The sequence below is a fragment of the Rhinatrema bivittatum genome, chromosome 1 (assembly GCF_901001135.1).
Source record: "Rhinatrema bivittatum chromosome 1, aRhiBiv1.1, whole genome shotgun sequence".
Taxonomy (NCBI): Eukaryota; Metazoa; Chordata; class Amphibia; order Gymnophiona; family Rhinatrematidae; genus Rhinatrema; species Rhinatrema bivittatum.
In genome coordinates, this window is record NC_042615.1 from 130,012,931 (window position 1) to 130,034,090 (window position 21,160).

Genomic DNA, 21,160 nt, shown 5'->3' on the forward strand with positions numbered 1-21,160 from the left:
TGGAATCGCAGTACACTGTAATCCTGAGTGTGTCCAGTGTTACTGTAGCAATAGCGCTTGGACGCGAATGCTATGCTATTATTATCATGGTAATGCTGGAAGTGCCCCGGATCGCAGTCTGCAAAACTTAGAGTTGAATTTATACAATTCAGAAGTTTTGTAAAGGATTGAATATCTGGAATGATTTGCAATTGTGCTAAAAAAACATGAAGCCTGAATTTTCAGCTGTTTATTGCCACACAAATTTATTTGGGTCAGTTAGGAGGAGTGGCACGCACAGAAATGGCAAATATTGTATTGTAATGGAGCAGATTATGAGGCCTATGCACTAAGGGGTAGATTTTTTAAAAAAGCGCGTTCGCGTACTTTTGTTTGCGCACCAGGCGCAAACAAAAGTACACTGGATTTTATAAGATACGCACGTAGCCGTGCGTATCTTCTAAAATCCTGGATCGGCACGCGCAAGGCTGCCGATTTTGGGCAGCCGGTGCGCGCCGAGCCGCGCAGCCTGTCACCGTTCCCTCCGAGGCCGCTCCGAAATCGGAGCGGCCTCGGAGGGAACTGTCTTTCGCCCTCCCCTCACCTTCCCCTCCCTTCCTCTACCTAACCCCCCCCCCCCGGCCCTGTCTAAACCCTCCCCTTACCTTTGTCCGTAGATTTACGCCTGCGAGAAGCAGACGTAAATCTACGCGTGCCAGCAGACTGCTGGTGCGCCGTGCTCCGACCCGGGGGCTGGTCCAAAGGCCTGGACCACGCCCCTGGGCCGGCGCCACGCCCCGGTCCCGGTCCCGAAATGCCGCGCCTGCCCCCGAAATGCCGCGTCATCGGGTCCCGCCCCCCCTCGAGACGCCCCCGACATGCCCCCTTCCAAAAACCCCGGGACCTACGCGCGTCCCGGGTCTCTGCGCGCGCTGGCGGCCTATGGAAAATAGGCGCGCCGGCGCGCAAGGCCCTGCTCGCGTAAATCCGGGCGGATTTACGCGAGCAGGGCTTTTAAAATCCGCCCGTAAATGTTTTGCTAAATTGTTTATAGCATATACATGCTAAAATTGTTAGCATACATTCTAAACCTCCACTTAATGGGCAATGCATACTTTTTGTGTGTTTACTAAAATGCAACTATTATAATGGGCATGCAATAAAAGAATGCACATTAAGCCAAAAACTGTAGAGAGTTAATGCTGCATATTGAAATTTCACATGCTAACTAATCCAAAATGGAAAGGCCAGTAAGCCTGGGGGTCTTCATCCCTCTCCCAAATCTCCTAGATAAATAATATGGAGCTTGACAGCCCTAAATCTGACCCCCAAGTACACAAATAACAAGGTGCCTTGATATACCACCACCACCCTACTTCCTTCTGGGCAGAACATTAAAGGGCTTTGTGGATGACATAAGCCTCCCATCCTAGATTAAAGGCCTTGGAAGCCTGACTGAGCTTTCCAATATATCAAAAGATCCCAGTGGCCCAATTGGCATCCACAGTTGCCACCCACCTCCTGACAGCAGTTCAGAATGCACCAAAGGCTTGACTGATCTCTGAGTCTCAGCCTACCCCAGGAATGCCCCCATTTCCATTCCTTTCAATGAGGGCCAGCAGAAGATTGAAGCAAGAGAAAGCATTGTTTACTTATACTCAATGCCACCAATTCTCAAATTGATGACAACTGATCCCATGTTGCTTTTCTCTAGAAGTTAGCCTAACTTTAGTGCCAGGAAAAATAGTGGAAAGTGTTCTAAATATAAAAATCACAGAACATATAGAAAGACATGGTTTAATGGAACAAAGTCAGCATGGCTTTACCCAAGGCAAGTCTTGCCTCACAAATCTGATTCACTTTTTTGAAGGAATTAATAAACATGTAGATAAAGGTGAACCGGTAGATGTATTGTATTTGGATTTTCAGAAGGTATTTGACAAAGTCCCTCATGAGAGGCTTCTAGGAAAAGTAAAAAGTCATGGGTGGCGATGCCCTTTCTTGGATTACAAACTGGCTAAAAGACAGGAAACAGAGAGTAGGATTAAATGTACAATTTTCTCAGTGGAAAAGGGTATACAAAGGAGTACCTCAAGGATCTGTACCAGGACCCGTGCTTTTCAATATATTTATAAATGAATTGGAAAGGAATACGATGAGTGAGGTAATCAAATTTGCAGATGATACAAAATTATTCAGAGTGGTTAACTCATAAGCAGATTGTGATAAATTGCAGGGGGACCTTGTGAGACTGGAAAATTGGGCATTCAAATGGCAGAAGAAATTTAATGTGGATAAGAGCAAGGTGATGCATATAGGGAAAAATAACCCATGCTGTAGTTACACAATGTTAGGTTCCATATTAGGAGCTACTGCCCAGGAAAGAGATCTAGGCGTCATAGTGGATAATACTTTGACATCATTGGCTCAGTGTGCTGCAGCAGTCAAAAAAGCAAACACAGAATGTTAGGAATTATTAGGAACGGAATGAAGAATGTCATAATGCCCCTGTTCGCTCCATGGTGAGACCGCACCTTGAATACTGTGTACAAATCTGGTCGCCACATCTCAAGAAAGATATAGTTGCGATGCAGAAGGTACAGAGAAGGGTGACCAAAATGTTAAAGGGGATGGAACTGCTCCCCTATGAGGAAAGACTAAAGAGGTTAGGGCTGTTCAGCTTGGAGAAGAGATAGCTGAGGGGGGATATGATAGAGGTCTTTAAGATCATGAGAGGTCTAGAACCGGTAAATGTGAATTGGTTATTTACTCTTTCGGATAATAGAAGGACTAGGAAGCACTCTATGAAGTTAACATGTAGTACATTCAAAACTAATCGAAGAAATTTCTTTTTCACTCAATGCACCATTAAACTATGGAATATGTTACCAGGGGATGTGGTTAGTGCAGGTAGTATAGCTGGCTTTAAAAAAGGTTTGGATAAGTTCTTGGAGGAGAAGTCCATTCCTGCTGTTAATCAAGTTGACTTAGAAAATAGCCACTGCTATTACTAGTATCAGTAGCATAGGATATATTTAGTTTTTAGATACTCATCAGGTACTTGTAGCCTGGATTGGCCACTGTTGAAAACAGGATGCTGGGCTTGATGGATCCTTGTTCTGACCCAATATGGCGATTTCTTATTTTCTTAGGTATATTGTGCCATTTTAAAAACTGTTAGCAGTGGGGTAGAATGGATCCATGCTCATTCCTGCCCTAATATTCTGCTGGCCCTTATTGCAAAAGTAGGAAGAGGGAACATTTATTATTTATTTATTTATTAAAGGCTTTTATATACCGACTTTCTTGATACAAATCAAATCAACTCGGTTTACAATGAACTAAGCAGAAAATATAATTAACATACCTGAAAATAGGGGTTAGTCAGGATTTTGAGAACTTTTGTTTTCATGTCAGAGGAGGGTAGACAGTATGTGGGGAGGTCAGTCAAGCCACTAGGAACCTTCAGTCTGAGGCTGAACAAATTGAAGGTAAGGAGGTTTTAGTGGGCCACTAAGGTCTTTGAAATTGTGTCTTGGGATAGGAGGGGCACTTATATTGAGTCACTGTGTCCCATGATGCTGAGTCCAGGGAAGGAGAGTGGGATGAGTGTGTGTGAGTGTGTGTGTGTGTGTGTGTGTGTGTGCACGCAAGCTGAGGGCATGTTGGGCTGCTGATCCTTATGATATTGTGTCCAGAGGGAAAAGTGGGGAGTTATATTGTGTCTTTTAGCACCATGATGTTGGTTTTAATTTTTTTTTTTTGGGGGGGGGGGGGTTATGTCATACTTCTGAGCCTCTTTATGTTGTGTCTGAGGAGAGGTGGGAGTTTTGGGCTACCAAGCTCCTTATTATTTGTGTGCTTTGATGGAGTTGATTGAGACTAGGAGATCTTTTAATCTTTGAGTCGAGGATGGTGGGGCCATTCTATGTGACTGGTGGGTGTGACTCATAAGTTGGGGGGAGGGCATGGGCATAATATCATCTAGTGCTAAATATGTCCTGTAGGCATGCTAATATGAACACCCATTCCAAGTTGGAGGATAAAGTTTAAGCTTTAGTGGTTTCATGGGATATTGTTTAATAGTTCAAATGGTTTTGTATTGCTACCCATCTGTTAAGAATCTGTTTACTGTTTCTTACTAATGCTCTGTTACAAGATAATGTACACTCTTGTAAACCATTATGATGGCTCAACCGAATAACGGTATATAAAACTCATCAAATAAATAAATAAATAAATAAATAAATAAATGAAACAGAGCACATTACAATATTTACCGTGTGCGCACTAAAGCCTAATTAGGGTACATGCTGGTGTGCACTATTTTTTTTTTAATAATATCTTTATTGATTTTTATCCATAACTATGTCAAAACAACACTCAATGTCAATAATTACAACCTACAACACAAAAAACCTTCACCCACCCCACCACCCCTCTCCCAACCAGAGCACAATAAAACCCAATTGGGCCAAGGTTCCTAGACAGTAATATAACTTCTGTTAGCTCAAGTAAATCAAAGACCCCGTTGCACTTCCCTTGATAGGAAATGAATATAATCTCCCATATCAATATTAGCTTTCTGTGAAACATTGGCAGTTTAAAGCAGTAAGTCTTATGCTCTAATTAACTCAGACTTCCAGAAGATAACATCAGTTGCTGATGAAACTAACCACTTAGCAAGAAGATATCTTTTTGCAACTAAGCAACATTTAAGCAAGGAAATGTTGCTTTCCAATGCTTTCCTCAGACTCTGGATATCAGGAGGTGACAATGTAACCTCTATGGCTGCACTGTACAAACCAAATCCTCTTGTTATACTTTTCATCCATTATAATGACTACTAATGTTTAGTGATGTCAATATTATCATGAATAACTCAGAATGTTTCTGTACAACATCCCCCCCCAAACCCCACTCCACTTCCGAAACCCACCCCGATTCAAAGTGCCCCACTACAGTGGTACATATATATAGAGTGTCAGACTAATTCTATACAGAAGTGTTCATTCTTTCTTTCTTTCTCGTGATACATTTATTGCCTAATAATGCCCCTTTTTTAATCGCAGGTATTATTTTCACTATATTTATAGCATTTTGATAAATCTAGGGGTTAATCTGTTAACCCCACTTGAAATGCCTGGTAAGGTGAAAAAAGTATCCTGTGTCTCATTTTTCATTGAAGCTCGCTTAACAGTACCCATTCTGTACTTTTATATAACATGAAATTACTGGTTTTACATTGCATCTTCTGCAATATTCCTAGCAAACTCATTACTCCATGATGCAGCAAGTGTCTGAAGAATTGAATGCAACAAAATGGCATGAAGGTATTTTTAGAGAGAAGATTTAGAATGCCAGATTTAAACATATGTAATAATGTTTGGAACCATACCCATGTGTATTTCTCTTTTCTCATCTTAAAATTAGACAAAATAAAGCTCCAAATCTGTAAATAAAATCTGATTTTTGTGTTGGAATCTCAGTTTCTCAACAAAATAGATGAAGGGATAAACTGAATTGTTTTGAAGTTCAATAAAGACCATAATGATCCAATGGCCCAACCTTGCCAATCTACCATAGATATCAAATACATTCTCAGGGGGAAATAAAGGATTACCTTGCACTGCTAAACAGAAAGACCTGTCCATTGTAGACTCTGCAGACTCCACAAGATCTTCCATGCCAATTCAAAGACTTCAGCAATAGTGAATCCATCAAGTGGCTAAGCAATCCCCCCTCCCCCGCAATATGTAATACACATCTGAGCTCCAATGGTTGTACCACTGCACTCTCCAAGCTAATGTACAAAAAAAAATAATCGTTGCATTTTCAATAGATAAAGTAATTTCAAGACCAAGATCACTTTAAGAAGCACTATCCTGCCCATCCAAGAAACCAATAAATGCACCCATCTCTGCAATTTATTCTTGAATTCTCTCAGAATAGGAGAGATATTCATCCCATACCATTTTATATGATTTATAATTCTGCCTTTTAGCACTTCAAAGCAAATTACAGTCAGATAATGAAGGTATTTCCCTATCCCCAAAGAGTTTACACTCTAACAGGGTCATTTATCATTTTGCGTTAGGGCCTTATTGTGCACAATAATTACCACATCGCCAAATGCATATGCAAATTCAAAATTAGTATTCGAGTGGGAGGAGTTTGGGCAGAATAAATGGAAATGAGGAGCTGCTAGCACGGCATGCGATAGAGTAATGCACACTATCGCGGGATTTAAAGCCAGAAATAACTACATCTTTTTTCTTTGCGGTACGGTGAGAAAAATTTTTATCGCTGGCAATATCGTGGATCACGTTATTTTCGCACCGATTATCATGCGTAATAAAAACAGGAAATCTAACGGACACACCTACCAGGCCTTCCTGTCCTAATAAAAACACCTGTTTTAACCTGCTCTACATTCCTAAAACCATAATGTAAGTGGCCAGCTTAATTGTTGCAGCATACTGGATGCGTCGGCAGGCTTGCTGCAGACAAATGCAACCGGAACAACAACAACAACCTCAAGAACAGGCAAGAATAGTTCCCAGTCCTCCTAGGGAAGTACCTACACTGCATGCAAAGCCATGAGCCTTACAGGGTGGTGGCCCAGACCAGCGCCTGGCATGCAGAAGCCCATAGTGCAGGAGATACAGGGAGGTATCTTTCCTCTATGAACATCCTTGCTGAGCATACCAGAGGACTATGTGGTTTGCAGCTATCACTTAAGCTCTCAGGCTATCCTGGAATTGTTGTGGGAGTGCTAGGGGGCAATCCCAATTCCGGGGAGAGTGGTGTGCCTTTGGACCATGACATGATTGCAGAGAGGTGCTCTGTGGAAGCGCTGAGGCAGATGAGATATGTCCAAGCACAGGCGGACAGGCAGAAGACCAGGGACTCGGACCTCCGCTGAACCTGATGCATCAGTAGATCTGGAACGGAGAAGATCCTGTTGCAGTACGGGGGTGAGAATTGTGCAAGAACTTGGCCCAAGGAAGAGCTCATCCCAGTCGTCCTGGTGGGCATTAATGTACATTCTCAGGAACTGTTTCAACGTGTAGTTGGTCCGTTCCACTTGGCCAATAGTTTGCGGATGGTAAGCTGTGGTGAAATCCAAGGTGATGTGGAACTTCTTACAAAGGCTTTGCCAGTATTTGGCCGTAAACTGAGGGCCACGGTCTGAGGTGATATGAAGAGGAAGACCGTGGAGTCGAAAGATGTGTTGCACGAACAAACATGCTAACTGGGGAGCTGATGGAAGATTGGGTAGTGCTGTGAAGTGGGCCATTTTGGAAAAACAGTCCACTACTACCCAGATGACAGTATTTCCTCCAGAGGCAGGTAGGTCCACCAAGAAATCTGTAGCTAGGTGTGTCCAGGGCTCACTGGGGCTGGAAGAGGTTGTAGCAAGCCCCAGGGTTTGTCCATCGGTGTCTTTTGCTGAGCATAGGTCGGAAATGATGCTACGTAAGCGCGGATATCCTGCCGCATATTGGGCCACCAATAATATTGCTGGAGGAGAGCCAAGGTTCTGACCAGCCCAGGGTGTCCGGAGGTGTGGGAGTCATAACCCCATTTAAGGACTCGGTCTCGGAGTCTCCGTGGTACAACGGTCATGCCCGGTGGGACCGTCTGGGTTGCTGATACAATAATCCGTGCAGTCAATGATGTGCTGAACCAGTTCAACATGGTGCTCCGCTGAGAAGGAGCGAAAGAGGGCATCTACGCGTTGGTTCTTGGACACCGGGTGATAGTGCAGGTCAAAGTTGAATCGCATGAAAAATAAAGCCCAGCGGGCTTGGCAAGGATTGAGACACTGGGCCTGTGAAGATGTTCTAAATTCTTATGGTCTGTGAGGACCGTAATTCTGTGTTGGGCCCCCTCAAGCCATTGCCGCCACTCCTTGAAAGCCAGCTTAATGGCCAACAGTTTTTTTTATCACCAATGGCATAGTTTCGCTGGGCTTTGTTGAACTTCCTGGAGAAGAAGGCACATGGGTGCAGGATCCCAACAGAATCGTTCTGGCTAAGTACTGATCCCATGCCTTCAGAGGAGGCAGCCACCTCTACGAAGAAGGGGAGTCTGGGATCCAGGTGCCGCAGACAGGGCTTCTGCAAGAAGGCCCCTTTAAGGGCCCGAAAGGACTCCAGAGCCTCAACTGGCCAATCTTTTACGGGAGCTCCCTTGCGTGAGAGAGCCGTGAGGGGAGCAGCCAGTCTGGAGTAGATAAAGCTGCGATATTAGTTAGCAAACCCCAGGAATTGTTGAAGGGAATGCAGTCCGGAAGGTCGTGGCCAGACTTGTATGCATTTTAACTTGAATGGGTTCATACGGAACCCGCAGTTGGAAATGATGTATCCCAGGAATGGGAGGCACTCTTTCTCAAAGAGGCATTTCTCAGGTTTGACGTACAGACGGTTTTCCCGTAATCATTGCAGAACTTGGCACACATCCTGGTGATGGCCCTGTAAGGTTTTAGAATAGACCAGGATGTTGTCCAGATACATGACTACACAGTCGTATTGAAGGTCGCGGAAGACTTCATTCATTAAGTTTTGGAAGTCGGTTTGTGCGTTACAAAGGCCAAAGGGCATGACCAAATATTCATAATGGTCATCGTGGGTGTTAAAGGCTGTCTTCCATTCATCCCCTTCTCTGATCCAGACAAGATTGTACGCCCCTCTGAGATCCAATTTCGAGAAGATACAAGCCCCTTGTATACGATCGAATAGTTCAGATAAAAGAGGAAGCGGATACCAGTCCTTCACTGTAATCACATTCAGGCCTTGGTAATCAATACACAGGTGAAGGGATCCATCTTTCTTGTGTACAAAGAAAAAAACAGCTGCAGCCAAGAATTGGAGCGGCAAATGAATCCCTTCTGCAGGTTCTCCCTGACGTATTCGGTCATGGCCTGCGTGTCTGGCTGAGATAAAGGGTATACCTGGCCTCAGGGAGGTGTGGAATCTAGGACCAGGTTAATAGCACAGTCAAACTCCCAGTTCGGGGATAAGGTATCAGCTGCCTTTTTCGAGAAGACATCTGCGTAATGACCATACTGCGGAGAAACTCCTTTGGGAAGCATAGTGTTATCACTGGTGGAGGTGACGGAGGTGGCAATTATACATGTCGTTGGCAGGTGGATCCCCAACTGTGAAGCCGTAGAGTGGCCCAATCAAATTGCGGGTTGTGTTGCTGGAGCAATGGGATACCCAACACAACTGGATGAATGGCCTTCTGGAAAATGTAGAAGGAGATTGACTCCCGATGGCTGGGCTCAATGTGGCATTCCAAGGGGACAGTTGTGTGAGTGATCTTGCCTGGAAGAGGATCCCCATGGATAGAGATAACTTGAGTGGGACAGGAAATGGATGTGTGGGAATCATGAGCTGGTCCACGGTCTCCTGCATGAGAAAATTCCCACCAGCCCCAGAGTCCACCAGAGCAAGAGTAGAGAAATCGCCACCCCTTAAGATGAGGGTCACTGGCAAGGTTAATGGGGGAACTAGTGCTATCAGGCCTAGGGTCACTCCCCCAGTGAACCCTAGGCCCGGGAGTTTGACGGCCACACAGAAAATTGGGATAAAAGATGCCCGGGCGCCCCACAGTACAGGCAAAGACCAGCCCATCAACGTCGTTGACGTTCCTACATAGAAACATAGAAACATAGAAATGACGGCAGAAGAAGACCAAACGGCCCATCCAGTCTGCCCAGCAAGCTTCACACATTTTTTCTCTCATACTTATCTGTTTCTTTTAGCTCTTGGTTCTATTTCCCTTCCTCCCCCACCATTAATGTAGAGAGCAGTGATGGAGCTGCATCCAAGTGAAATATCTAGCTTGATTAGTTAGGGGGTAGTAGGGGTAGTAACCGCCGCAATAAGCAAGCTACACCCATGCTTATTTGTTTTTAACCCAGACTATGTTATACAGCCCTTATTGGTTGTTTTTCTTCTCCCCTGCCGTTGAAGCAGAGAGCTATGCTGGATATGCATCTAAAGTGAAGTATCAGGCACATTTGGTTTGGGGTAGTAACCGCCGTAACAAGCCAGCTACTCCCCGCTTTGTGAGTGTGAATCCTTTTTTCTTCTCCCCTGCCGTTGAAGCTATGCTGGGTATGCGTGAAGTATCAGTTTTTCTTCTCCCCTGCCGTTGGAGCAGAGAGCTATGCTGGATGTGCATCGAAAGTGAAGTATCAGGCACATTTGGTTTGGGGTAGTAACCGCCGTAACAAGCCAGCTACTCCCGGCTTTGTGAGTGCAAATCCTTTTTTCCACATTTCTCTTGCTGTTGAAGCTTAGAGTGATGTTGGAGTCACAGTAACCATGTGTATGTTTATTGAATAAGGGTATTGTGTCCAGGCAGTAGCCATCATTCTGGCGAGTCACCCACTCTTCATTGGCGGCCTCTTGACTTTATGGATCCACAGTGTTTATCCCACGCCCCTTTGAAGTCCTTCACAGTTCTGGTCTTCACCACTTCCTCCGGAAGGGCATTCCAGCATCCACCACCCTCTCCGTGAAGAAATACTTCCTGACATTGGTTCTGAATCTTCCTCCCTGGAGCTTCAAATCGTGACCCCTGGTTCTGCTGATTTTTTTCTTATGGTAAAGGTTGGTCGTTGCCTTTGGATCATTAAAACCTTTCAAGTATCTGAAAGTCTGTATCATCTCTCCTCTGCTCCTCCTTTCCTCCAGGGTGTACATATTTAGATTCTTCAATCTCTCCTCGTACGTCATCCGATGAAGATCCTCCACCTTCCTGGTCGCCCTTCTCTGTACCGCTTCCATCTTGTCTTTGTCTTTTTGTAGATACGGTCTCCAGAACTGAACACAGTACTCCAGGTGAGGCCTCACCAAGGACCTGTACAAGGGAATAATCACTTCCCTTTTCTTACTCGATATTCCTCTCTCTATGCAGCCCAGCATTCTTCTGGCTTTTGCTATCGCCTTGTCGCATTGTTTCGCAGACTTCATATCATTAGACACTATCACCCCAAGGTCCTCTCCTGCTCCGTGCACATCAGCCTTTCCCCCCCCATCGAATACAGTTCATTCGGATTTCCACTCCCCATATGCATGACTTTGCACTTCTTGGCATTGAATCTCAGCTGCCATATCTTCGACCACTCTTCAGTTTCCTTAGATCCCGTCTCATTCTCTCCACTCCTTCCGGCGTGTCCACTCTGTTGCAGATCTTAGTGTCATCCGCAAAAAGACAAACCTTACCTTCTATCCCGTCCGCAATGTCGCTCACAAAGATATTGAACAGGACCGGTCCCAACACCGATCCTTGCGGTACACCACTTAAAACCGCTCTCTCTTCAGAGAAGGTTCCATTTACCATCACACATTGTCTTCCGTCCGTCAACCAATTTGCAATCCAGGTCACCACCTCGGCACTCACTCCCAAGCTTCTCGTTTTATTGACCAGTCTCCTGTGCGGAACCGTATCAAAAGCTTTGCTGAAATCTAAGTATATGATATCGAGTGCTCTTCCTCGATCCAATTCCTTGGTTACCCAGTCAAAAAAGTCAATCAGATTTGTTTGACAGGATCTTCCGTGGTGAATCCATGTTGGCCTCTGGTCCATCAATTCTCCAGACTGTAGATAGTTCACTATTCTCTCTTTCAGCAGTGACTCCATTACTTTTCCCACCACCGAAGTGAGGCTAACCGGTCTGTAGTTGCCAGCCTCCTCCCTGTTCCCACTCTTGTGAAGCGGGACCACCACCGCTCTTCTCCAATCACTCGGCACCACTCCCGTTTCAAGGGATCTATTGAACAGGTCACACAGCGGACCCGCCAGAACATCTCTGAGCTCCCTCAATATCCTTGGATGAATCCCATCAGGCCCCATGGCTTTGTCCACTTTCAGGTTCTTTAGCTCTTCCCACACATTTTCTACTGTAAAAGGATTTTCATCTATTCCATTTCCTTCCAGTTTCTTGTTGTGTAGAGATGGTCCTTCTCCAGGGTCTTCTTTAGTGAACACAGAGCTGAAGTATTCGTTTAATATTTCTGCCATTTCTTCGTCTCTCTCCACACATTGATCATTATCACCTTTCAATTTCACTATACCACTTTGGACCTTTCTCTTTTCGCTGATGTATCTGAAAAATGTTTTGTCACCATTTTTTATCTCCTTGGCAATCCTCTCTTCCGCTTGACTTTTTGCCAACTTGATTAATTTCTTTGTCTCCCTCAGTTGAATCAAATATTCTTCTTTGTGTTCCTCCCTTTGGGATCTTTTATATTTCTTGAATGCTGTTCTTTTAGCTTTAATTTTGTCAGCCACCTCCTTTGAGAACCAGATAGGTTTCAATTTTCTTTTGCTTTTCTTTACATTTCTAACATATAGAGTAGTTGCCTTGGTGATTGCTCGTTTTAGATTGGTCCACTGCTGCTCCACATCTCTCTCGTTCTCCCATCCTTTAGTTCTTCCTCCAGGTACTTACCCATTTCCTCAAAGTCCGTGTTTTTGAACTGTAAAACTCGGGTCTTTGTGGTTCTTTTCCCTATTCTTTTAGTGATATTAAACCATACCGTTTGATGATCACTGGTGCTGAGGTGGGTGCCCACCTGGACATCGGAGACATTATCTCCATTAGTGAGCACTAAGTCGAGTATAGTTCCTTCTCTCGTGGGTTCCAACACCATTTGTTTGAACAAAGATACTTGCATGGCATCCACTATTGCTCTACTATTTTTAGTTTCTGCAGATGGGATTTCCAGTCTACGTCTGGCATATTAAAGTCACCCACGATCACCACTTCTCCCTTCTTACCTATCTTATGGATGTCTTCAACCAGATCTCTGTCCAGCTCTTCCTTTTGGTTTGGAGGCCTGTAAACCACTCCAATATAAATGGATGCTCCGTCATCTTTTTTTAGGTCGACCCATATTGCTTCTTCCTTGCCCCAACTTCCTTGCAGCTCAGATGCTTGGATGTTGTTTCTGATATAAAGAGCCACACCTCCCCCTTTTCTATCCTCTCTGTCCTTCCTTAACAAGTTATAGCCTGGTATTGTTGTATCCCAATCATGAGATTCTGTGAACCATGTCTATGTGATAGCAACAATGTCCAATTCTGCCTCAGCCATTAGGGCCTGCAGATCTGGGATTTTTTTTCACAAACTATGAGCATTTGTGGTCATAGCCTTCTCAGATGATAATGGCCCCTGACCCAACTGCATGGGTTATTCCCTTGTTTCCACGGCATTGGGCAGTGGACAGGAACCAGATCTGCTGTTGCTTAGTTCCCAGGACTTCTCCAGAAGACGGCGGTCGATCTGGCCTGCCAGGTCAACTAATGCATCCAGAGACACAGGGAGGTCATGAGATGCCAATTCATCCTTAATCTTGGAGGACAAACCCTCCAAGAAAATGGCCCTCAGACAGGACTCCTCCCAATGGAGTTCAGTGGATAGCGTCCGGAACTCAATGGTACAGTCTACCAAGGAACATCACCTTTGCAAGAGCTCGGTACTGGCCTGAGTCGACCGACCGGGGTTTTCAAAGACAGTTCAAAACTGGGCCAGAAATCCCGAGAGATTCAATAGGAGAGAATATGAGTGCTCTGATAGGGGTGGTGCCCAGGCTAAGGCTTTACCTTCCAGCAAGGACAGAATGTATGTAGCAGGGATGTGAATCGTGTCCTCGATCGTCTTAACGATCAATTTCGGCTGGGAGGGGGAGGGAATCGTATTGTTGCCATTTGGGGGGGTAAAATATCGTGAAAAATCGTTAAAAATCGTTAAAAATCGAAAAATCGAAAAACCGGCACATTAAAACCCCCTAAAACCCACCCCCGACCCTTTAAATTAAATCCCCCACCCAAATAACTTAAATAACCTGCGGGTCCAGCGGCGGTCCGGAACGGCAGCGGTCCGGAACGGGCTCCTGCTCCTGAATCTTGTCGTCTTCAGCCGGCGCCATTTTCCAAAATGGCGCCGAAAAATGGCGGCGGCCATAGACGAAAAAGATTGGACGGCAGGAGGTCCTTCCGGACCCCCGCTGGACTTTTGGCAAGTCTCGTGGGGGTCAGGAGGCCCCCCACAAGCTGGCCAAAAGTTCCTGGAGGTCCAGCGGGGGTCAGGGAGCGATTTCCCGCCGCGAATCGTTTTCGTACGGAAAATGGCGCCGGCCATACGCGTATGGCCTCCTGACCCCCACGAGACTTGCCAAAAGTCCAGCGGGGGTCCGGAAGGACCTCCTGCCGTCCAATCTTTTTCGTCTATGGCCGCCGCCATTTTTCGGCGCCATTTTGGAAAATGGCGCCGGCTGAAGACGACAAGATTCAGGAGCAGGAGCCCGTTCCGGACCGCTGCCGTTCCGGACCGCCGCTGGACCCGCAGGTTATTTAAGTTATTGGGGGGGGGGGGGGTTCGGGGGGGGGGGGGATTTAATTTAAAGGGTCGGGGGTGGGTTTTAGGGGGTTTTAGTGTGCCGGCTCACGATTCTAACGATTTATAACGATAAATCGTTAGAATCTGTATTGTATTGTGTTCCATAACGGTTTAAGACGATATTAAAATTATCGGACGATAATTTTAATCGTCCTAAAACGATTCACATCCCTAGTATGTAGTTGTGGTAAGCTTATCTGGGAAGAGCACAGACTGCAGACAAAAGTGCATATTATACTGATTGAGGAAGCCACAGCACTGCAGGCGATCACCCGCATAGCGGAGCAGAGCTGCCAGGGGAATGACTGGTCGAGGAGCCAAAGCAGCAGCCGGGGAACATGACGAGGGTGGAGCGGCAGTATTAGCAGAGACCATCGAATTCAGGCGGACATTAAGCCGCTCCATGGCAGTCGCCAGAGACTCCAGGACCTTCTGTTGCTCCAGGATCTTTTGAGCGAGACCAGGGATGGCCTGAAGTGCGGAAGCCTCCGCCTGATCCATGGCCTTGGCTACCTGTTATGGATCATGGATCCTTGGGCCAAGGGGAAGTTGGTATCACCTGTGGGGAGGAGCCCCACAGGCCTCCACCATTGGCAGGTGAGGCTATGAGAAGCCTGAGACCCCGTTGACACTTCACCACTACCAGCCCACGTTCCCCTCAGGTAGAGCCCTTGGGTACCGGGGCTGGCTGGACTTACGTGGGGGTCTCAGGGGACAGGGTGCCGGCGTAGATCTTGGCAGGCGGTGGCAACTCAGAGACAGGTGATGGCAAAGCTTGGTAGGTGGCGTAGCTCGAAGGTCGGGTGCAAGCAGATGTATTGGCAGGCAGCATAACTCGGAGGTCAGGAACAGACAGAGGTCTTGGCAGGCAGCGTATCTCAGAGGTCAGATACAAGCAGAGGTCAAGCACAGATAGGTCAGAAGGCAGGAACGCAGGAACGGAACTTCCAGGAACACAAGCAGGAGCAGAGTAGCCAAGGCAAGGTCTGTGGGAAGGCCTTGCCTTAAAAAAACCCGGGTCAGGAGGCTGGAGTCCTGGCACCTCCCGTAGTGATCCCTTTAAATGATGTCAGAGGCCACGTGCACCTAGGAGCACGAGATGTGCAGGCAGGACCAGACAAGGCACCACCGCATCCCAGCCAAGAAGGGGCAGCAGCATTGGAGGCCTGGCGGGGACCCTTCTTGGTCGCAAGACTCCCGGGGCCGCAAGACTTCCGCGGCCGCAAGACCCCCGGGGCCACAAGACTCCCGGGGCCACAAGACTCCCGCGGCCGCAAGACTCCCGGGGCTGATGAGCGGCAGGCAGCCGCAGCAGTAGGTGGAGGGAGCTGGTTGCTGCCTACCATGGCTGGTTCCCCTAACAATGATTCCACATAGATCATGAACCAGTTACCCTTGTACAGTGGATAAGAGACATGAAAATTTGGCACAAAAACTCCAAAATTTCTATTTAGGCAGAAGTATATACCGTATATACATAGACCTTGTTTATTACACATATAACTATTTTTGTGTCATCTAGCAAATATCAGGGCAATCTTGCAAAGATGAGATTGAAAAAAAATTCAAAATAACAACTGTTTTAATATTCAGGTATTTACTTCCTATTTTTGGAAGAATTAATTCCTTAGAAAAAAGGAATAATCAAAGTGCTATTGGTTATTATTACTGTTCCTTTAATGTATGCATATCTTTTATATTATATTTTTTTAGTATATTTTCCTAATTTTCCACTACTATCTTAGCTTTTCACAATGTTTGTATAACTCCCATTAAAATATTCCCATTAACTTAGAAAAGTTTCAGACTATTTTTTCCTCAGTTTAAATATTTTTAGCAATATTAAATAATTCTTAGAAATGAACAATAGGGCTTAATCTCCTTAATACTGGCTTAAACCAACTTTTTTCACTTTGACCTTGGAAAGGCTTGTTTATATTACCAAACATTTTCAATTGTTCTCAATCCTACAATACTGTGCTTTGCATTTAGAATTCTAAATTCACTGAAATGGTCTCTACAGTAGATGATTAAATGCTAAATTCTGTTACTCTGAAGTCAAATAAGTCATTATATTTCAGGACTCTTTTTAAGTATCTCACTGGAAATAGTATGGATAGGAAACAAAACTGAGCACATTATGCCACATCTGCATTGCCCTGTGCAAACTGAGGTTCTTTTTGCATTTATAGTTACATTTTAATGTCATCAGTCATTACTTTATTCCATTTTCAGGGATTATCGTATTTAACTTTTTCCCTCCCACTCCTCACATAAACTATTGAATTAGATTTAAATATATTCTAAAAATGAAAATTTAAAATCAAAATCTGCCAGTGTCTACTCCAGTACAAGCTTTTTTCCTAAATATGTCCATCACTTTCCAATACAAATTCCTAAAACATAGTTAATAATGTTTAGGCTTTTAGACTGCACTACTTAAAAGTACATATCAGAAAACGTATACAGGCATGATGACCTTCTTCCTAAAAAGGGACATATTTCCTAACATAGGTACACAAAGGAGTTAATTTTCATTATCGATTAACTCCTGGAGTCAGATGACTAGAATCTAGACCATTCTTCAATCTTCGATAGCTCCTTCTTCATGTTTTCCATATCTTCTTGACTGTCAATGCTGTTACAGAGTTTGATATCATCTGCAAAAAGATAAACCTTTCCCAAAGGTCCTTCCATAATACCACTTATGAAAATGTTGAAAAGAACTAGTCCAAGGACCGATCCCTGAGGTACACTGCTGGTAATGCTCCCCTCCTCTGCATGAGCTCTATTTACCATTACTCTTTGTTGCCTCTCACTCAACCAGTTTCTAACCCAATCAGTCACTTTAGGGCCCACCAAAGGCGCTCAGTTTAATTATAAGTTGCCTATGTGGAACCATGTCAAAGACCTTACTAAAATCCAAGTGCATTACATCTAATGGTCTCACCTAGGCCAAATCTCTGGTTACCCAGTCAAAGAAATTGATCACATTTTTCTGACGTGTCTACCTCTGATAAAACCATGCTACTTTGGATTTTGTAATCTGTTGTATTCCATAAGCTTCACATTACTACCACTGTCTGAAACAAATAAACAGGAATGGACATGTGTTTTTGGCATAACCACTAGTCTTCAGTTATGTCTTATCACCGCTAAAATATGGGGTGAGGTATGGCTCTGGTTCATCTTCTGGGTATGCAGCACAGCCTAACAGTACCCTGCTGGTATGCCCTTGCAAGCACTGCTGCCTAACATTGACACATCCAGCTGCCACCAGAAGACAGAAGAAAGAAGGACATGAAGGAAAGGGGAAGAGGATGGAATAGGGATCAGGGAATGGAGAGGATAAAAGGGGATCTGGGATCAGGAGAGAAAGGAATGATTCACTCAAACCACTCCTCATCACTTTTCATTTCTCCAACTGACACTCCACACTCCCGTCAATTTTCACTCACACCCTACATCCACTCCAATCCTTTCATTAACCCTCTCTCCACGCACACCCTCTGATCCTCCAACTCCTTACACATTCCTATAATCACCCTCACATCTCCTTGATTCCCTCCTCTCTCTGTTGCGTGTACCGGCCACGGCAGGTCCGCAGCCAGGCCCTCTTACCCCCATTTGCCTGCTCCAGTGCCTGGTTCTGCTTCTCTTGTAGCTGTGGGCTGCGCCCCATACTCCCAGCTCCACAGTGGATATTTCAGCTCCACGGCGTGCATCGGCTCTACTTTTAAAGGGCCCACAGCGGGAAACCAACCTGCGGCCCCGGATGATGACATTACTGGGTCCTGGTACTAAAAGCCGGGCCCAGCCAGTGCTTCCTTGCCTTGGCAACAGATCTCCACACTAGTCGTGTGCTTAGTTGCTTGTTCCTGTGTTTCCTCCGTGTTCCTGTTCCTGGTTTGTTCCTGCTTCATCTGTGTTCCTGATCCTGATCCTGGTATCCGTTCCTGCTCCTGTGTTCTGTGTCTACCCTGCTTGTCTTCTACTGATTGATCCCTGGCTTTGACCTCTGCTTCGTCTGACCATGCTACTGATTGATACCTGGCTTTGATCTCTGCTTCGTCTGACTACATTCCTGCCCGTCTCCTGGATTGACCTTTGCCTTGCCTGACCATTCTCCAGCCGACTTCTGGTTTTGATCTGCGCTTGTCTTGCCACTCTTCCTTGCCTGCCGCCTGCCCTGACTTTAGCCTGCTCTACGACATTCCTGTTGAACTCACTCTGGATTTGGCCTCTCAGGCTTCGGCCTGCTCTTACTTGGGCACCCTCTGTCTGCTTCCTGTTCTTGTTGGTGCCCGGGTCCCCAGGACCCTGCCTCGTCCAGATCAGACCACCTACTCCTACTGCCACTGCTGGCCCCTGGCTGACTTCCTCATCATCCCTGAGAAGACCTCGGATGGAGGCCCACCTAAGTCTAGCCGGCCCCGGTACCCAAGGGCAACCTGCGGGGAACGAGGGCTGGTATTGGCAAAGCTCCAGTCGGCCTCCGTCAATCAGCCAGCTCTGCCTGTGGGAGCGTCAACTCCACCTCAGCCCAAGGGTCCACCTCCTGTGCAGCACTCTCACTCCTTCCCATTTTCCTCACTTACTCTTCACACCAACTCCGATCCCCTCACTCACTCCCCTTCCATATCCTCTCTAATCCCCACCCTCATTCCTTTCGCCTTATCCTTCCAATCACTCCCACACACATACTTGCCGCCTTGGACTTCACTCACTCTATGCATCCCCTCACTCATGCTTGCTTCCCTGCCACTTCAATCACTCTTTCTCCCCAAAACCCCTTAATCATTCTCTGCAAACCCTCAGATCCCCTCACTCAAGCTTGCCTTCCTGCCATCAAAATCACTCTTCTTCTCCCACATCCCTCAATCATTCTTGCCCGCTGTACCTCACATTCCCTCTCCCCACAAGCCCTCAGATCCCCTCTCTTCCCACCCCAACATCTCTCTCACTATTGTCCACATTCCCTCACTCAACCACTCCTTCAAATCTCCTTACTCTCTTGCCCTCCAAGAGTGATTGGGAGTCATTGGAGGGATAAGGGGAAAGGAGTGAGGGTGGGCATTCTTCACTCACCCTCCCATCAGCAGAACCACAGTTCAGGCAACACTGTTCTCTTCTGTAGAGAGCTGTTGCACTTAGAACCACTAAATGCTGGGAGCATCTCACAGAAGCTCTTTTGTGGGCTGGTGAAAGAGACCTGGCTGTGTTGATCACAGGGAGGAGTGAGGAGGAGAGAAGCAGAAGTGTCCATCCCTGGAGAAGAGGAATAAAGGGTGTGATTCTTTACCACCTCCCATCATGAGGCAGTGATCCTGTTGGCCACTTTGGAGATGACAGTGGAAATGTGGGTGATGGAAGGAGGCATATATGGCAGGAGAGAAAGGAACAAGTCCAGGTGGCAGTGGGCAGAGTGTAGTGGAGCAACTGACCCAGCGGAAGAGCTTCCAGTACTGGGCTGCTCCTGCTGATACTCTGGCCTGAATGGGTGCTTCCATAGAAAGGCCCAGATTTGGCAACTTTTCCCATGGCCATGGAATTACAGGAGATTAGGGACTCTGCTCATAGTTTCATTTTTGATTACAAAAATTGATATGAAAACTTCCAGCTGGGGCGGGCTGGTTGAAAAATTGCTGAAACATAACCAGTCCTGCTCCTTCCATCCTTCTATCCTCAACAGACTCCGCTCTATCTGGCTTGGAATACAAAAAATGCATGCTTTGTCGGTAGTTTTTAAACAGGCACGCAAGTGCAAATGTGCATGCATTTACCAGTTTGCACCCAGGGACACAACTATTTTATAACATATACACATATATGTGTGCATGTTATAAAACAGACTGAGTACGCGCATATGTGAATGCAATATTAGGTGGGCACACACATGTGCATCCAAATCCCACTTCCATCTTATAAGTGGGGGGATTTTAAAAGGGGTGTGTGTCCATGCTATTGCCAGTTTCCAAACCCCCTAGTTTAAAAAAGCCTCCCTTTTCCCCTGACCCCTAAAACCCTGCTGCCATGCCTATATTTTTTTAATTCATGACTTAAATCCATCCATAGCAGAAGTAAAGTTACGCAGCAGGTGACCTTGGTGCACGCACTGGTTTCATTGAGAAATCCAGGCATGCCCATATCATACCCATAATCTGACCCTTTTTTTTTAGAAAAAAAATGTTGCGTGCACTGCAGGAAATATGCACATATTCAGGCGTCTTTCAAAATTCACTCAGCATGCACCAGCCCAACATATTTGTGTATCTCCCAGTTTTAGTGCACAACGGGCTTTTAAAATTCACCTTTTTGTGACTACCATAGACTTTAATGGGTCTGAACTGAAAAAAAACCTGAGAGTTTTTTCAGGGAGAGTATCCATTCAATTAAATTGCCCCAAACCAAACATCAACTCATTTGTTACATTTTTTCATTTTGATCAAACTCAATTCCCATGCTTATTTTTTTTTCCTAATTTCCTCATTAGGACCTGATTTCCATGCTTTTCTTTTTTGGCTTAAATATCCTCCTTCATAACACAGTTTAGCTATACTGCCAAACATTTGATTTTCTTTTTTCACTTGTGGAATACATTTTATCTAGGTTCCCATTGTAGAATTTTTCTAACAACCTCCACTACCCATGCAAATAAAATTGGTAGGGGGGGGGGGGGGGGACGGGACTGTGTGTGTGTGACAATATATGTTAAGGATGGCATAGAGTCAAAAAGGATACAAGTTTTGCAGGAAATAAACT

At 45.6% G+C, this 21,160-nt stretch overlaps 1 protein-coding gene across 2 annotated transcripts in view; it reads right to left on the bottom strand.

Moving 5' to 3' along the window:
* TUSC3 (tumor suppressor candidate 3) overlaps positions 1-21,160 on the bottom strand; it is a 248,904-nt gene that overhangs the window by 64,041 nt on the left and 163,703 nt on the right. The gene's annotated exons all lie outside the window — the stretch shown is intronic.